We start from the raw sequence: 17,599 nt of genomic DNA on the forward strand, positions 1-17,599 counted from the left end.
TTATCAATAGACGTGTCAGGATTGCCGACAGGTCCTCTTTAAGGTTAGCAGTTAGTAATCCAAAATGTATAAATAGAATAAACATTGAAGTGATGTCTCCTGTTAAAAAATTGTATAATTTTATGCAAAAATAAAAAAAAAAGCATAACCATTGTATAACTGAAACTTTTCAAGATCTGCTGTCAGTGAATGGGCATAATCTTTCTTATACCCAGAGCCTGAAAAGACCTCCTTATCTAGTCTTGCTTGCACTACTGATGGGCTTGTTAGGGTAAGTTCACATGGGATTTTTTGATCCGGAACCTGAGGCGGAGGCTGCCTCAGGTTCCGGACCAAAATACGGGTAGCTGCGACTGGATGCCGGTGATCTGCAGCAGCATACAGTCGCATACTTCGCTCCGGATTAGGCCCAATGAATGGACCTAGTCGGGAGGGAGTGTCTTCAGGTGGAACAAGCAGAAAAAAGCACTGATTTAAATGGGAGCCGTCTTTTTGGTCAGGATTTTAAGGCGGATACGGCCTCAAAATCCTGCCAAAAAACCCTGTGTGAACTTACCCTAACATTGTCTTAGTAAGAGCTATCCTCCTATAGTACAGTTATTGGAAATACTTAATATTTGTACTATGTGATGTTCATAGACAATTTTCTTTAGACTCATACATTGTGACACTGAGCAGCTGTGTGAACAGGAATATCAGGATGGCCTTTAAGCAGAGCTTTTTTTAAAACCATGGAGGGATATTAAAAATCCACCAAATAATGTTATACAATGATTAAACTTTACCCGTATTAGACCATAGGACTACACATTTATCTGAATGAGGTTTCAGAAACCATTCTTGTTTGATCGATGCAGAAACAAACCCATTTAAATGAATAGAAAATATTTGCAGCCTCATATACTTCTACAACATATTTATACATTCATTTCAATGGAACCACCAGAGAAAGCTGAAGTACAGTGACCATCTATCTCCGGCAGTGCTATTGAAACGAATGGAGTATATTTTGCTCCTGTCGGACCACCACTTCTCTCAGAGCAGGAAGCAAAGCATCCCCTTATCATAATTGGTGGGTAAACCGGTGGTCAGACCCCCCACAGATCTGCAACATATTCCCTGTGCTTTGGATGGGGTAAGTTGCTGAGATGGGAAAATCTGTGTAAATCTCCTCATGCAACAAGCACTAATACAAAGTGATGATATACAAACCAGCAGTGGTCAAGCATTGACCTATTCTCGAAGCATTCATCTAGATCACTGGTTCTCCAAGTTAGTCCACGAACTACCAACATAGCAGGTTTTAGGTACTGTATTATTTTTCTATGGTATCTTTAACATTTTCTGGACATTAATAACATGAGAACATTGGATCTCAACTTGACATTGCTTAGCACTTACATGGTTTTCTTAACTTCAAGTTTATTTGTTCTATTTTTTTTTTTTAATGGGGAAATAAAATATTAATCATTCCATATTTGTATGTGTGATATCAAAAATTAAATTAGAAGGTGTGTATATGTATGTATAGATTAGATATACCGTACATAGCCTGTTGCCATCTGTCTTGTAATCTTTGAATGGAACAGCAATGAGCATGAACGCCAATCCATTCACACAGGAGAACATGGGAACTTGTGTTTGTGATTGATGGCATTCAATCACAAAGGCGCCAGCACTCACCAGTAAGTAGTACATGACTCCTAGAAACGACCTGCTTACTGCAGTGTCCTATTACAGTGCAGGGCAGGAAGAGGTTAATTGTTGGCTGGCATTATGAGGGTGAATCTGCAAATAAAAGGGGTCTGGATAGTCGTGAAGTGTTGAGCAGCTATGAGGGGAACATTATACAGTAAAAACAGCTATTTGTGGATTGTACTATGAGGGCAGAGGGGAATCTGGAAGTAAGTGACTGACATGACAGTATTTAGTCCTGGTATAGCAGTCAGCGGGTGACATGACAGTTTTTAGCCCTGGTATAGCAATCAGAGAGTGACATGACAATATTTAGTCCTGGTATAGCAATCAGAGGGTGACGTGACAATATTTAGTCCTGGTATAGCAGTCAGAGAGTGACATGACAATATTTAGTCTTGGTAACTCCAAGAAACTCCCTGTGTACCAGTCACTGCAAAGGGACTACACCATGGCCACCTACCTGGAGAGAATACCCCACCCCAAACACAGACAGACCCTGAGCCGGTACAGACTGAGCGCCCACAACCTAGAGACAGAGACGGAACGATACAGGCAGACGTACAAGCCACAGGAGAACAGACTGTGCCAGCACTGTGACCAGGGAGTCCTAGAAGACGAGACCCACATCCTGCTACACTGCACCAAATACTCAGCTGTGAGGGCCGTCTACTACCAAAGACTCTCTGCCCACATCCCAGACTTCATATCTGCAGACGAGAAGAGGAAACTCTACATCCTACTGGGAGAAGAAGAGGCCACTGTGGCGATCGCTGCCCAATACGTGTCCAGCTGTCACCAAATAAGAGGATGATGAGACTCCACGGACTGTTATACCCCAAACCACCCCCCCCATACCCACCACTCTCCCCCCCAACTCTACCCCCCCCAGTATTTAGTCCTGGTATAGCAGTCAGCGGGTGACGTGACAGTACTTAGTCCTGGTATAGCTGTCAGCGGGTTACGTGACAGTATTTAATGTTGGAATAGCAGTCAGCGGGTGACGTGACAGTATTTAGTCTTAGTATAGTGGTCCTATTTGATAACTCTGTATGTATATAAATATTTTTTAGTGTGGGGAAGGGAATATGCCTTGTTGCTTGTGCACCTGCTCTTTAAAGATAAGGCTCGCAAGTTTGTGCAAATTTTTTTTACAAACAACCCCTTAAAAGACATTAAGAACACCCCTTGTAAGTACCAGCGATAGGCACTGCAGCACATCGAATTAACAGAATGTGACTATGTGGTAGGTAAAATATTTCAGTATTTGGTGCCCCACTTTTAATTTTGCCCAGGGCCCCATTTTGTATAAAATCAGCCCTGGGTATAAGCAGGAGCGCAAGCACAGTCCAAGTACATACTCACCGGCGGAGGCTATGGCCATATGACCCTGGGTATTTGGGGCTGTCTAGCACCAATATACTAGATAGTTGTGTATTTCATTAGAAATTCACATTGAAAACTCTGATCCCTGACTCACTGCAGATTTACACAGACTTCCTACACCAGTCTTATGTCATCTATGCCAGACTAAGATGAGCCTAAATCATTAAAGGGGTTGCCTGAATGCCAGGTATCATGGATACTCATGACCTATACACAGTATCAGATTGATGGGGGTCCGACACCAAGACCCAGCACTGATCAGCTGATTCAGACACTGGAAGTTGTATACAAGGGCCAGTTAGATGAATGGGAGCAGAGTTTCAGTTCCTCATCCCGAGAAGCTGTAGCGGCCATCAGTATCCTTCATGTCTGGATCTCAGACAACCCCTCTAACAGTCTCTTCGTAACTTAGGTAAGTTTCTATGCCTGCTATGTGTTGGACTACATTCAGCTATAGTATACAAAAGGTTTTGGCATAAATTATACAAAATTTGTCGGACTACAGGAGTTGAAATTTTTTGCGTACTCTTTTTCAAAATTAGTGCTGTGGACAGTAGAACGTGGCAAAATGGTGCAAATGTTTGTGCAAAAACAGGTTTATAGCAATACTTGAAACATTTTCTTCCATTCTGATGTAATGAGAATGATAAATTACCCCCAAGGTCCATTGGTAATGTAAGTATGATTTAATGTCATTGTCTAGACATTTCTTTTAGAAACACTTTTGTACTGGCAGGATAAAATCTTGTCTCTTAAGTATAAATTCATATGTAGCATGTTTGTATAATATGAAAAGATCCTTCAGAAATATCTGTTCTTACACCATAAACACACACAACATGAATATGGGTAAAGACGCGCTCAGGTTTATTGATGCGGTAGACACAACCTTCTCTATATTGAAGATACCCAGGAGATTACCATCATTCCTTACTAGGTTCCCAGTTCACATCCGTTTTCATCCATGTCTAGTTTTGACTTCAGAAATTGTATAAATATAAACTGCAACTACTTTGGAAGGAAATGGCGAGTAATCTTCTTATCTGAATATAAGGACAGGGTCGGACTGACCCACCAAGGAACCGGTGAATCCCCAGGTGGGCCCTGAGCCCTGACTGTTAAGTCCTCATTGTACTAATGCAGATACATTGGTCAGGGGCCCCCAGTCGAGCACCTGACCAATGCATCTGCATTTGCCTCAACACACATGGGCCCCCATTAGCTGATGCTGAAGCTGCACAGTGTCCTCCCAATATATAGGGAAAGTATATATCGGAGGACACGTGTGCAGCTTCAGCATCAGCTATAATGGCTGCTCGTACTCCTCTCACTGAGCTGCTGCTTTCCTGTGAGGACCTGCTGTGCTGCCCGGACTTCCTCCCTCCCCCTCCTCCTCACAGTGAGTCATCGGAGCGTGTGGGGAAGACTGGAAGCAGTCTGCTGTGATGGTTCACTCTTCTGGAAAATGTGAGTATATTATTTTGGTAAAATCTGTCTATTTAATATGTATACAGTATATGTGTACATTTGTTTAAAGTTTGTGTCTTGTATATTGTGTGAGTACTGTATATTTGTATACAGGTATGCATATACAGTATATTATAATAATATGTAGGAGTGAGTGTATGTATATATGTGAGTATATATAGTATTCATACATTGATATAAGTATATATATGAATGTATATAAATGTATATGTGAGTATATATGCTATAATAATGTATATATGGTATATGTATAAGGCCTGGTTCACATCTGCGTTTGGTAATCTGTTCGGGGAGTCCGCTTGGGGGTCCCCCGAATGAACTACGAAAGCATTAGCAAGCGGTGTGCAGTGAAAGCACATGGACCCCATAGACTATAATGGAGTCCGTGTGCTTTCCACGCGGTCTCTGTACGGAACATGCGGACAGGAAAGTAGATCATGAAGTACTTTTCTGTTCGCATGTTCTGTGTGGACACCGCACAAAAAGCACACGGACTCCATTATAATCTATGGGGTCCATGTGCTTTCACTGCACACCGCTTGCTAATGCGTTCAGTAGTCTGTTCTGGGGGGTCACCATGCGGACTCCCCAAATGGATTACTGAACGCAGATGTGAACCAGGCCTAAGTGTGTACGTATATTGTGTGTGCAGTCCCATCCACACATTGCAGTAAAATACATGCAGTGGACACACTGCAATTTCCAAAACTGTTGTGGTTTTGGAACTCGCAGCATGTCACTTATACCTACATAAACACTGGCGGTTTCCCTATAGGTATAATGGAAGCAGAAAGTCCTCAGTGGAAACTGGAGTTTCTGCAATAAGTGCTGTGGGAAAAACTGATGCGTTGCCGACAGAGTTTTCCCTCAGCATTTTGTTCTGCGGGATGCTACATGGGGCCTTAGCCTTATAGTGTAGTACACATTAGATAGATAGATAGATAGATAGATAGATAGATAGATAGATAGATAGATAGATAGGAGATAGATAGATAGATAGATAGATAGATAGATATTTTTAACATAGATTGTGAGCCCCATACAGGGCTCACAATGTACATTTTTTTCCCCTATCAGTATGTATTTTTGGAATACGGGAGGAAATCCACGCAACACAGGGAGAACATACAAACTCCTTGCATATGTTGTTCCTGGCAGGATTCAAACCCAGGACTCCAGTGCTGCAGTGCTAACCACTGAGCCAACGTGTTGCCTAGTCCACAGTATGTTGAGATGATCAGGATGAGGGCCAACAGCGAGACGCAGCTCAAAAACCTTGTGGAATAAATAGCAGCGAATCTTAATGTATTTTTTCCACAGCGTTTTTTATTGTATTTTGATGCATTTTCCCGATACTTTCTCCCGATTGTGCAGCTGAAAGTAACCAGCCATGTTTTTAGAAGCGCACGCATTTTAGAGTTTGTGGCTGTTCCCCATCTTTTTTTCCTGCAGTCTGCGGATGAGGTAAATTTGATTATATTTCATTCACTTTGCTGGTTTTGTAAAACACATACCGGTATTTTTTTTTTTCTATATTAGCCAAAGACGTTGTGTTTCTGCAATGTGAGGTTTGAGGTATTTATGGCTTATTCTGAGCATAGGCCATATAAAAGATTAACCCTGCACAACCCCTTTAATATGCCCCACACATTTTAACATCCCCCTTCCGCACAGGATGTCAGCCTCATCACTGCTCCCATACAATATAATGGCCCCATCACTGTACCCCATACATTATGGGGGACCAGTGAAAAGACCACTGTATTGGGGGAGACCAGTGAAGTGGCCATAAAAATTTGGCCCAGACATCCCCTTAAAAGAGGTTGTCTATAAACTGGAGTAATCACCGTGGTGGGCGCCAGGGAGGTGTAAAAATAAAAAAACAAATAAAAAAAAAGTACACTCACCTGTCTCCAGCACCCCGTTGTCCCCCGCCTGTGTCTGTTCGGTCTAATTTCTGGAAATTCTTTACCTAACTAGTCTCAGCGATCACATGAGGTGCAGGACTCCCAGCAAGGAGGCGCCAACACGAGTCCGAATGGACACTGGCAGCGCACAATGGAGTGACAGGGACAGATGAGTATGCTTTTTTATTTATTTGTTTTTTATTTAACACTTTCCGCCTGGGACAGGAGTTGCTCCAATTCCTGGACAACCACTTTAAGGGCTCGTTCACACGGGGAAGTTGGCAGCGGATTTTGAGGCAGAATCTGCCGCAAAATCCGCTGCCAAAAATTGCTCCCAATTGCTCTTCAGTGGGAGCGTCTCGCTTCTTTTTTCCGCTAGCTAGTAGCGGAAAAAAGAAGCAAGCCGCCCTATCTTGCCGCAGATTCCGTGGCTGAATCAGTCTCAGCATGCGCGGCGCGAGGCTCCAGCCCATTCATTTGGGCCTAATCCGGAGCGGGATGCCATGACGGGATGCCTGGCATCTGCGACGGAATGTTCACATGCAGAGTTCATGTATCTCCGTGTGAAGTAGCCCTAAAGGATTTATTCATCTTTCTAATATTGATGGTCTGTCCTTAGGATAAGCCATCAATATTACATCTGCGATGATACAACAGTCAGGACCTATGCAGATCAGCCTTTTCCAGGACCGAACATCTACAGGTAATAGTAGCATTTATAGGAGCCATGCTGTTCATTTGCCATACAAGGTGTAGCAGTACATTGAGGTAGTGCACATGTTATAGTGGCTGAGCAGCATGGCTCCCGACTTGTTATTACCTTTAGTCGTCGTGTCTTGGTACCGCCGCTGATCTGCAGGGTCCCGGCGGTGGGCCCCTAGAAACAATTCCACTGGTGGGCCCTAGACACCCCAGTCCGACCCTGTATAAGGAGATGACTGTGCCAAGTGCCACCATAAGAAATCCCTGGGCCCTATACAGCCAAAAGACCCTGAACTCTATAATATGTTCTTCAGCCTCCATCTTGTACAGTATTGTGCACATGTGCTGGATACCTATAAAGGTGCCAACCAGATATGTAGAACCAGGGCCGCCATCAGGAATTTTGGGGCCCCATACAGCCTAAGTGTCTGCCCCCCCCCTCCCCCGCCATTTTAAAACTACCTTATTTTGCGTCATACCAATTCTGTATTACATTTCCCTTTATTTAGCAGCATTACAAGGCTTAATCAGATTCTATTTGCAGGTAAAATCTGCTACGTGTGACAGCGCCTATAGAGAGCCAACACCATCTATAAGAGCCCTCCTAATAAATCCTCAGGGCTTATTCACATTGCGTTTTTGGCCTCCCTTGCCGGGATACGTTGGTAACCAGTCAGAATCAGCTGTCAACTTATCCCTGCACGAAGAACTGGCCATTAAAAAAAAAGAGGGGGCCTGCAGTTCTCCGTGCAGGGATAAGTGGGGAGCTGATTGTGACTGGTTACCAACGTATCCCGGCAAGGGAGGCCAAAAACGCAATGTGAACACTCCTTTAAAGTGAAAGTCCCACCCCCAAACAGGCTGCTATGCTAGTAACATAGCAGTCTACATCATTATTAATACAAAGCACACATACCTTTGGAGGCATTGTGCGCTTTGTAGTTCTCCAGCTAAAAACTTATATATTATATATTATTGCCCCAATTCCCTCTCCGCAGTGCTGCACACCCAATGCCCCAACAATCCCCCCCCCCCCCTTCCACCTTCTAACATCTTTCCATTGCCCCCCGTACCCATACCTCCCAACTTTTGAAGAACCAAAAAGCTTTGCACGCCGCTGGAAATTTTGCCCGACCCACTGTTATGTTGACTACGCCCACTCATTAATTTTCCATTTGCCCGCACACGTTATAATCCTCCTACAGTCACCCGTAAATTATATGTCCCCCCTCCGTCTCTCCCCCAGCTTCATATACACCCTTCATCTGCCCCCAGATTCATGTCCCCTCCATCTCTGCCCCCAGATTCATGTTCCCTCCATTTCTGCCCACAGATTCATGTCCCCACATCTCTGCCCCCAGATTCATGTCCCTCCATCTCTGCTCCCAGATTCATGTCCCCCCATCTCTGCCCCCCGATTAATGTCCCCTCCATCTCTGCCCCCAGATTCATGTCCCCTCCATTTCTTCCCCCAGATTCATGTCCCCTCCATTTCTGCCCCCAGATCCATGTCCCCTCCATCTCTGCCCCCAATGTCATGTCCCCTCTATCTCTGCCCCCAGATTCATGTCCCCACATCTCTGCCCCTAGATTCATGTCCCCCCATCTCTGCCCCCAGATTCATGTCCTCTCCTTCATCTGCCCCCAGATTCATGTCCCTCCATCTCTGCCCCCACATCCATGTCCCCTCCATCTCTGCCCACAGATTCATGTCCCCTCCATCTCTGCCCCCAATGTCATATCCCTCCATCTCTGCCCCCAGATTCATGTCCCTCCATCTCTGCCCCCAGATTCAAGTCCCCCCATCTCTGCCCCCAGATTCATGTCCCTCCATCTCTGACCCCAGATTCATGTCCCCTCCATCTCTGCCCACAGATTCATGTCCCCTCCATCTCTGCCCCCAGATTCATGTCCCTCCATCTCTGCCCCCAGTGTCATGCCGTCCTCTCCTTCATCTGCCCCCAGATTCATGTCCCTCCATCTCTGCCCCCACATCCATGTCCCCTCCATCTCTGCCCACAGATTCATGTCCCCTCCATCTCTGCTCCCAATGTCATGTCCCCTCATCTCTTCCCCCAGATTCATGTCCCTCCATCTCTGCCCCCAGATTCATGTCCCCCCATCTCTGCCCCCAGATTCATGTCCCTCCATCTCTGCCCCCAGATTCATGTCCCTCCATCTCTGCCCCCAGATTCATGTCCCCTCCATCTCTGCCCCCAGATTCATGTCCCTCCATCTCTGCCCCCAGATTCATGTGCCTCCATCTCTGCCCCCAGTGTCATGCCATCCTCTCCTTCATCTGCCCCCAGTTTCACGTTCCACATTACACTTACCTTCTCCTTCGTTCCCCCGCTGCTCTCTACGCGCCTCTCTCTCTTACTGGCGCACAGTTGTAGACGCGATGTGACGTCATCACATCGCGTCTACACTGCCGGGTAGCCGGCGGCAGCGGTGGAGCGAGGAGCTCACCTGTGTCAGCTCCTCGCTTCGCCGCTGCCGCTGACACATATGTGGCTGAAGCGAGGAGCTGACCTGTGTCAGCTCCTCGCTTTGCCGCTGCCGCCTCTCTCGCTGACACATATGCAGCTGAGCCGGGTTCCGGCTCAGCCGCATATGTGTCAGCAAGAGAGGCTGTGTCAGCAAGAGAGGCGGCAGTGGCGAAGCGAGGAGCTGACCTGTGTCAGCTCCTCGCTTCAGCCGCGTATGTGTTCAACTCAGATCTGCGTCCTCTGGACGCAGATCTGAGTTGAAACAGGACATACAATGACTGCTGCCGGCGCCAGGGGGCCGGCACACGGTGGCGGGCCAAAACCGGGCCCCCCCCATTTTTAAATTTGGCCGGGCCCCTGACGCCAGTAGCAGTAGTACTGGCCTATCGGCGGCCCTGTGTAGAACATTTCCTATCATGTAATGACTGGTGGACAGGTGATATATAACCTAACACATAGGTGAAGAATCTCTCCTAGATGTATAGGACATGCACATCTTGACTTTTGGAGAAGATGACATTAGGGACAATTACTCATTTATCAGAATAATATATGGACATCTAATCAGCGCCGGACCTCTAATGAGGTGAGGTCGAGGCAACTGCCTCAGGCGGCGCTATGCTGGGTGTCAACATCTTTACTGACCTAAGCCAGTCCAGGACAAGCTGCGTGCGAACTGTCCTGGACTGGCTTAGTGTCACAGCAGGGGAAGAGAGCCCTGGCTTGGGATGGCTCTGTGGACGCAACACTCCTTCATCACTCGCTTATTGCCAGCGGCCTCCCCCTATCCTTAGCGGAAAGCAAGGCTCTCTGCCTTGCTCTCCGCATCCTAACGTCCCCTATAGTGTGTGTGTGGGGGGGGGGGGGCAAACTGGGCAATCGCCCAAGGGCCCCATACTTTCCCTAACATTAGGGCTCAATCGGCAGGGGAGAAATCACTGGCAGATACAGGGGCTGCCGATCTCTGCTTGCGAAAGTTTCCCTGCACTGAGCAGCTTCCTGTGTCGCCCTTCCCCCTCCTCCTCAGGGAGTGTGAGAGGAGAAGTCCTGTGCGATTAGCTGATCTCTTCACTGCCAGACAGAGCTGCACCTTTTTGGGTAAAATTTGTATAGATGTGTATATTTGTTAACTGTGTGAGTCTTGTATGTGTGTAGATAGGGGTATGTGTGTGTGTGTAAGTATATGTTGTATATGAATGTATGTGTGTGAATAGATGGGTATATGTGTAGTTATATACAGCATATCAATGTCTATCTATCTATCTATCTATCTATCTATCTATCTATCTATCTATCTCTGTCTATCTATCCATCTGTATTTGCTTCTATACCTGTCTACCATTGTACATACTAGAATTGTATTTTATAATGTGCTGCTTAGGCCTGATTCACATCTGCGTTCATCACATCAGGTTTCCGTTCATGGAGTCTGCATGGGGACCCCCCAAACGGAACCCTGTAAGCATTAAAAAGCGGTTACCTTCAGATAACCCACGGGCCCCATAGATTATAATGGGGTCCGTGTGGTTTCCGCATGAAAAATGTGGAAAGAAAAGTGCTGTTTCTAGGACTTTTCTCTCCGCATGTTTCATGCAGATAGGGGAACAGAATGGCCCGAACGCAGATGAGAACTGGGCTTCTGTATATTGAGATGTTATAGGGGCTGTATCATTTGAATAACGTGATTTTAGACATTCATATGCCTGAATAGCCTTTTTTTTTTTTAAAGGACCCCCCCCCCCCGTTTTATTACATACCAGTAAAAACAATATGTAAACAAGCCTGTCCGTGCACCCTGGTTGTACCTCCAAGCCTCCGTGCACCCCCTGCGTCATACCTTCAAACCGCCCCCTCTTTAGCTTGTGCTCTCGAAAGTTCCTCCTCCTCCCTCCCTGTAACCGCCTCCAGCGTCTCATCACCTTTTCTTGTGTGCTTTCTTCCACTGTCCACAAGAAAATGGCGCTCGACATGTGCAGTAGCACTCAGAATGGAGCATTACTGCTCATGCCCAACATTTCAATGTAAAGGAGTGAGAAGAGAGACACTGAAGGCGGTTACAGAGAGAGAGGAGGAGGAATTTTCTGAGCGCAAGCTAAAGAGGGGGCAGTTTGAAGGTATGATGCAGGGAGGTGCCGGAGGCTTGGAGGAACGCCCGGGATAAACAGACAGGCTCATTTACCTATTGTTTTTACAGTTATGTAATAAAAACAGGGGGGTGGAGTCCTTTAAAAAAAGAATAGCAGCACCTGAATAGCCTTTTTAAATTCAGGCATATGAATATCAAAAAACACGTTATTCAAATGACAGTGCCCCTTTAAAGGGGTTGCCCAGGAATTACAGTTTTCTGCAAAATGGTCAGGGAAGGTGAAAAATAAGAAAAAGAAAACCCATACTCGCCTGTCCCCGATGTCTCCAGTGGCTCTGGCCTTTTCTAGCACAAGTCCTTGCTACACGTGACTGCTGAGGCCGATCAGCAGCCAATGGAAAGGACACTTTATCACAGGTGACATATGTGAGGCAGCCCGGTTCCTTTTTTTAGGCTGCTGTGGCTCCTGATTGGCCTCATTGGTTAGATGTGGTGAGGACGGCCGCTGGAACAAGCCCTGGGGCACGGCTGGACCAGACAGGGGTAGAAGGACCAGGAACAAGTGAGTTTGGGTTTTATTATTCACCTTTCCCGGCCTCCTCATAACTATGTAGCAGGTAAAATATTTAAAAATTTGGGGCCCCACTTTTAATTTTACCCAGGGCCCCACTTTGTCTAAAACCGGCCCTGCCCCCCCCCCCCCACGCCAGGTGACGTAGCCACGTAATCAGGCCCGCACCTGACGTGTGTCTGCCCTCCTACGCGGTCTCCAGTCATAAGACTGCTGCGCAGGCTGGAGAGCAGAAGTAAGTAAGCTTCTGCTGCAAAAATATAGTAAAAAAAGTGATTTTCCAAGTATTTATCTCCTATCTGTAGATTGATGATGATAGGGGGGGTTGGAGTGCTGGGGGGTTTGAGATGCTGGGGAAGGGGGAGGGGGGCTTTTGGATGTCTGTCTGCCCCTTCCTTGGGCTTGAGGACTTTTCTTTTTTTCACGGTTAAAGAGGACCTTTCGAGAGTTGGGGCACATGCGGTTTTATATACCGCTGGAAAGCCGACAGTGTGCTGAATTCAGCACACTGTTGGCTTTCACGATCTGTGCCCCAGGTGAAGAGCGATCGGTGCCAGTACCGTAGCTCTTCACAGTCAGAAGGGTGTTCCTGACAGTCAGTCAGGAACATGCCTCCCCCAGTACTAGTCTATGGACAAGCACAATCAGGAGGGGAGGGGCGGCGTTCCTCCCCGGTCTCAAAGTACAGCTCTATAGACGCTGCTGTGAAGAAGGGTGTTCTCCTACTCTCCAGATCCTCCCAGCAGATGGTGTGGAAAAATGGATGGTCTCTGATGTTACTATTCACATCTAGCCGCTTCTCAGGGTTTATCTCCAGCAGGTTTAGGAGCAGATCTTTTAGGTCGGCATCCAGCCAAGATGGAAGCTTTGGCTTGTCTGTGGTGATGTTGCCGCCATGATAAAATGGGGAGAATCCGATGGCCATCCTGGATACAACAATCCCCAGGCTCCACCAGTCAACTGCTGTGTTGAATTCCTGCCTGAGAAGCACCTCGGGGGCCTTATAACCTGGTGTGCCCGCCTTTCCACGGATCTTACTAGTGGAGGTGACACCATCGCGGACAATCCCCAGGTCGATGTGACCATTTCCATCCAACATTATGTTCGCTGGCTTTATATCTCTGCAATGAAAGAAGACAGATGACACATTATAAAAGTGATTGGCAAATCTATCCAAGGAGGTGATGACATGTGAGACATGGCATGTATTATAGCAAAACCAGGTATCAATCAGGACTCTGGAAAAGCTGGGTACATTATTTCCACCATCTTCTACTTACCTGTGGATGATGTTGTGTCCATGGAAGAACTGGAGTCTGCATGCTATCTCTGCTGTGTAGAATCTGAGGACAGAGTATAAAGTCAGTGACATGAAATCTTCTCTAGTACTTCTTTAATATCCCATTAATATTAAAGTGTCAGTCTCCAGCAGGATAGCGGAGGCACTGTATTTGGCCACTTGTAATCCCTCCAGTCTCTTCTATACCTGATCTGTCATGTCACCCTATACTTTCCTTCCTTCAGTCCACTTTCAGTCTTTTTCCCCCGTCATTTACTCGCCTTACGCTGTCGATGTTCAGACTGCCGCACATTCTAAGTAAATCCTCCAGGCTGCCGCCAGACAGATACTCCGTGATGAAATACGCGGCATCCCGAGACTTGTGGCAAAGAAATGGGCAGTCTCGGACCTTCTGGAGTATCTGCTGCTCTCTTATTAGAACTGCTGTGTTGCGTCCTGTCTTGGTGACAACCTTGACGGCCATGAAGGTGTTTCTGCCGGGTAATGATGTCAGGAACACCTGAAGAAAAAGATAAAAAAAAATCATTAATACTGGTTACAGGGGAAATTCTATAACATTTATTACATTGAGGATTTATCTGCAGGGGTTCTGGCTATTCTGCTACCTGTGACAGAGAGATGGACTGAATGGTCAGTCAGTCAGGGGGCAACCAGACCCTACAGCAGAAGTTAGCAAATATAATGTCTGCTCTTGGGGACTTTATGGGAATGACCAAATATTAGCAAATATACAACAGGCCCTTCATTCCCTGAGACAAGCTTTCCATCACACTGGTTAGCCCTTTCTAGCAGACGACACTTAATACAGAGGCTTATTACAGTGCAATGGTATATACAGAAAGGGCTGCTGATACAGTCACACATATGGATGTAAAGTTACTGGAGATATGAGATATGAAGGCGTGAACAGGACATTTCTAGACATTCTAAAATTCATGCAATTGGTAGAAACTACAGTTAGACTGATATACATTCATTGGCTGATAACAGGAAACAATAGCTTGCTTACAGATAAAAAACAAATAAAATACAAAATTATTTCTTTCCCTTTATCAAAAAGTAAGAAGTTATATCACTTACTTTGCCAAATGGCTGGATGTTGTAGGGTCCTGGCTGCTGCCCGGTCTTGGCTCATCATCCTCCAATATTCTGGCGTTCTCTTCTCTCCTCTTCTTTATATCTCTTGATCCATTCTTGTCATCCTCTTCTCTCTTCCTCTTATCCACTTTCTTCCCTTCTTCTCTCTTCTTCTCTCCTCTCTTCCTCTTTTCCACTCTCTTCCCTTCTTCTCTCTTCTCCTCCCCTCTCTTCCTCTTCTCCTCTCTCTTCCTTTCACCTTCTCTTTGTTGTCCAGTAGAAGCCATTCTCTATAAATCCGCAGGTAATCCTGAAGTCCAGTCCTATCTCTGCCGTCGACAGTTGAGACTAAACGTCAGTTAGTCGTGTGCAGGTCACATGATGCCACCTGCCTGCCAGTACTACATGTACCAGCTCTGCCATATAGGATGTGGGCATCATGACTGATAGTCCAGTGTCCAGAGGAATGGAGAACTCTATGGCTGGTTCTTCTAATGCTTTATTATCTGATGATGGGGCAGATGTTGTGACTTTAGGTCAGGGTTGGCAGTGATGCCCATAGTCCACCAGAATCTCTGCTAGCATTTCAGAATAAGTGTAGTTGTGTAGAAACCCAAATAATCCAGATACATTACTATATATTCCATAGCTATGAATGTATAGATCCCCTCATCTACCTACATATCTGGGTATACAGGGGAGGAGATGTTTCTTTGGTGTTCTTTCAATGTAATATGTTAGAAAGGTTTCATTTATGAGTGGTCAGATATCTATAATGGTCATGGTATGGCTTATTTTAGGGGGAGATGCACTGGTGTAGCTAGCGGGAGGGCAGAGTGGGCGGCTGGCCTTGGGCCGCCATTGAAACATGCTTTACTATTTACTGTATCAGTACCTGCTGCAGACACCGATCTAGTTAGAACGCATTCTGCAACTAACTGTCTTGTAAGCCACAAGACACTTCAGACCTGCGATTTACAATACACCAAGACGTCACACAGAGTATATCTGCTGCTCGGCACAGGCGAGTGCGATGACATCATAGCGACTCCTGCACTGAAACACAGACATACTGTGTGTGAACACTGCACATAGAGCGCGGGTCACGAAAAGGAGTCTGCAGCTTCAATCATCAGGATCGCAGATAGATAAGTATAATTTATATTTTTAGGGGGTTTTAGCGCTATTGTGGGTATTTTAACAGTATAAGGTGGTAATTTGGTGGCGAGATTATCACTATAAGGGAGGATTCATTGGAGGAAATAATATGATTGGGGGGTTATTTATGTAAAGGAGTATTATGAATATGGGGGGGGGAGGTTATTTATATAAGGTGTCATTAGGGGGTAGTCATTTATATAAGGGGTCATTGAGGTGCAGTATTTATGTCAGGGGGAATCAGGGGCATATTATAAGGGGGTCATTAATTTAATTAAGGTGGCTCTTGGCCTTTATTAAGGCTAGGACCCCACATAGCGAACTACAACAAAATAGTGCTGCGGGAAAAACCGTGGCATGTTTTTTCCCAGGAAGAGATTTCTGCGGACTATCTGCTTCCATTATACCTATAGGGAAACCGCCAGTATAATTGACATGCTGTGACTTCCAAATCACAATGGTTTTGGAAATCACAGTGTGTCTGCTGCACCTATCTTTCTACAATGTGTGGATGGGATTCTCTAGAATTTGCAGGAATTGTAAAACGCTGCAGAAAACAATGTTTCCGCCACCTGCAGTCCTGGCCCTAAGGAGTTTTCCAGATCATTTGTATAGATGGTCTATCCTGAGAATAGATTATCAATAAAAGATAAGTGAACCCCCGCTGATCAGCTGTATGAAGGGGCCATTGTGCCTCTTTATATCACATGCTATCTGTTTATAGTGATCGTGTGATGTAATTCCAACCTAGTCACATAGATGTGTATAGGACCAGGCTGTAGTTACATTACATGAATGACACTATGTAAGCAGAGAATCAGCTATGGGGCATACACAGGTACCACAGTTCATTAAACAGCTGATCCTGGGGGTCGAGGGTTTTGGAACCCCACTAATTTCATTTTTACCTTTTAATTAGGAAACTCCTGGGGCATTATTAATAAGGGAAACTACTTAAAGGTGGTACACAGGAAAGTTAATAATATAAAGATGCACTTGGGGGTATTATTCATTATAGAGGGGTTATATTATATATTTTATAATTGGGGATAGCAGCAGGATGGATGTGCAGGTAAAGACAATTTGGGTCGGGTGACTGGAAAAGTGAGGAGCCAAAGATGTCTGTATTGCAAACTGCATAGAGACTGGAAGAAGTGGTCATGGTGGTCCAGATGGAAGAGATGGGAAATGTGAACGATTAGTCAGAGACATAATCTGTAAGACGGTAAATATTTCCGCACTGTATTCACCTAAATGGTCTGCAAAGTTCTGTATAGAGTCAATATCTACCACTACACTAGCATCCATATCCTTAGTTGTTCAATCTACAGTACAAGACAACTCCTGGTATATAGATGTTATTATTTATGTATGGCCATAGGCAGGGCCAGCATTGGGGTTAGGGGAAAACTAGGCAATTGCCCAGGGCCCCCGTACCCAAAGGATCTTATGAACCCGGAGTCAAGCCTGGAAAAAACAGAAATGGACCCAGTGTCAGGTGCTGCAGGGCTCCTTTCCAAGTTGAGTAAAAATAATAAACATTTTTACTCACCTGTCTTAGGCATCCGGCATAATCTTCTGGCAGCCTGTCCTACGTAACCGTTGAGGCCTAATCACAGGCCTCAGCAGTGATACCCAGAACGTGTGACCTCAGCCACAGAGAAGAGGAAACCGTCAGTGACGGGGACAGCGGAGAAGCACAGGGTGGCCCAGGAGATGTAAGGTGATTTCACGGGATCC

This window comes from Leptodactylus fuscus, chromosome 1 (genome assembly GCF_031893055.1).
Source record: "Leptodactylus fuscus isolate aLepFus1 chromosome 1, aLepFus1.hap2, whole genome shotgun sequence".
Classification (NCBI taxonomy): Eukaryota; Metazoa; Chordata; class Amphibia; order Anura; family Leptodactylidae; genus Leptodactylus; species Leptodactylus fuscus.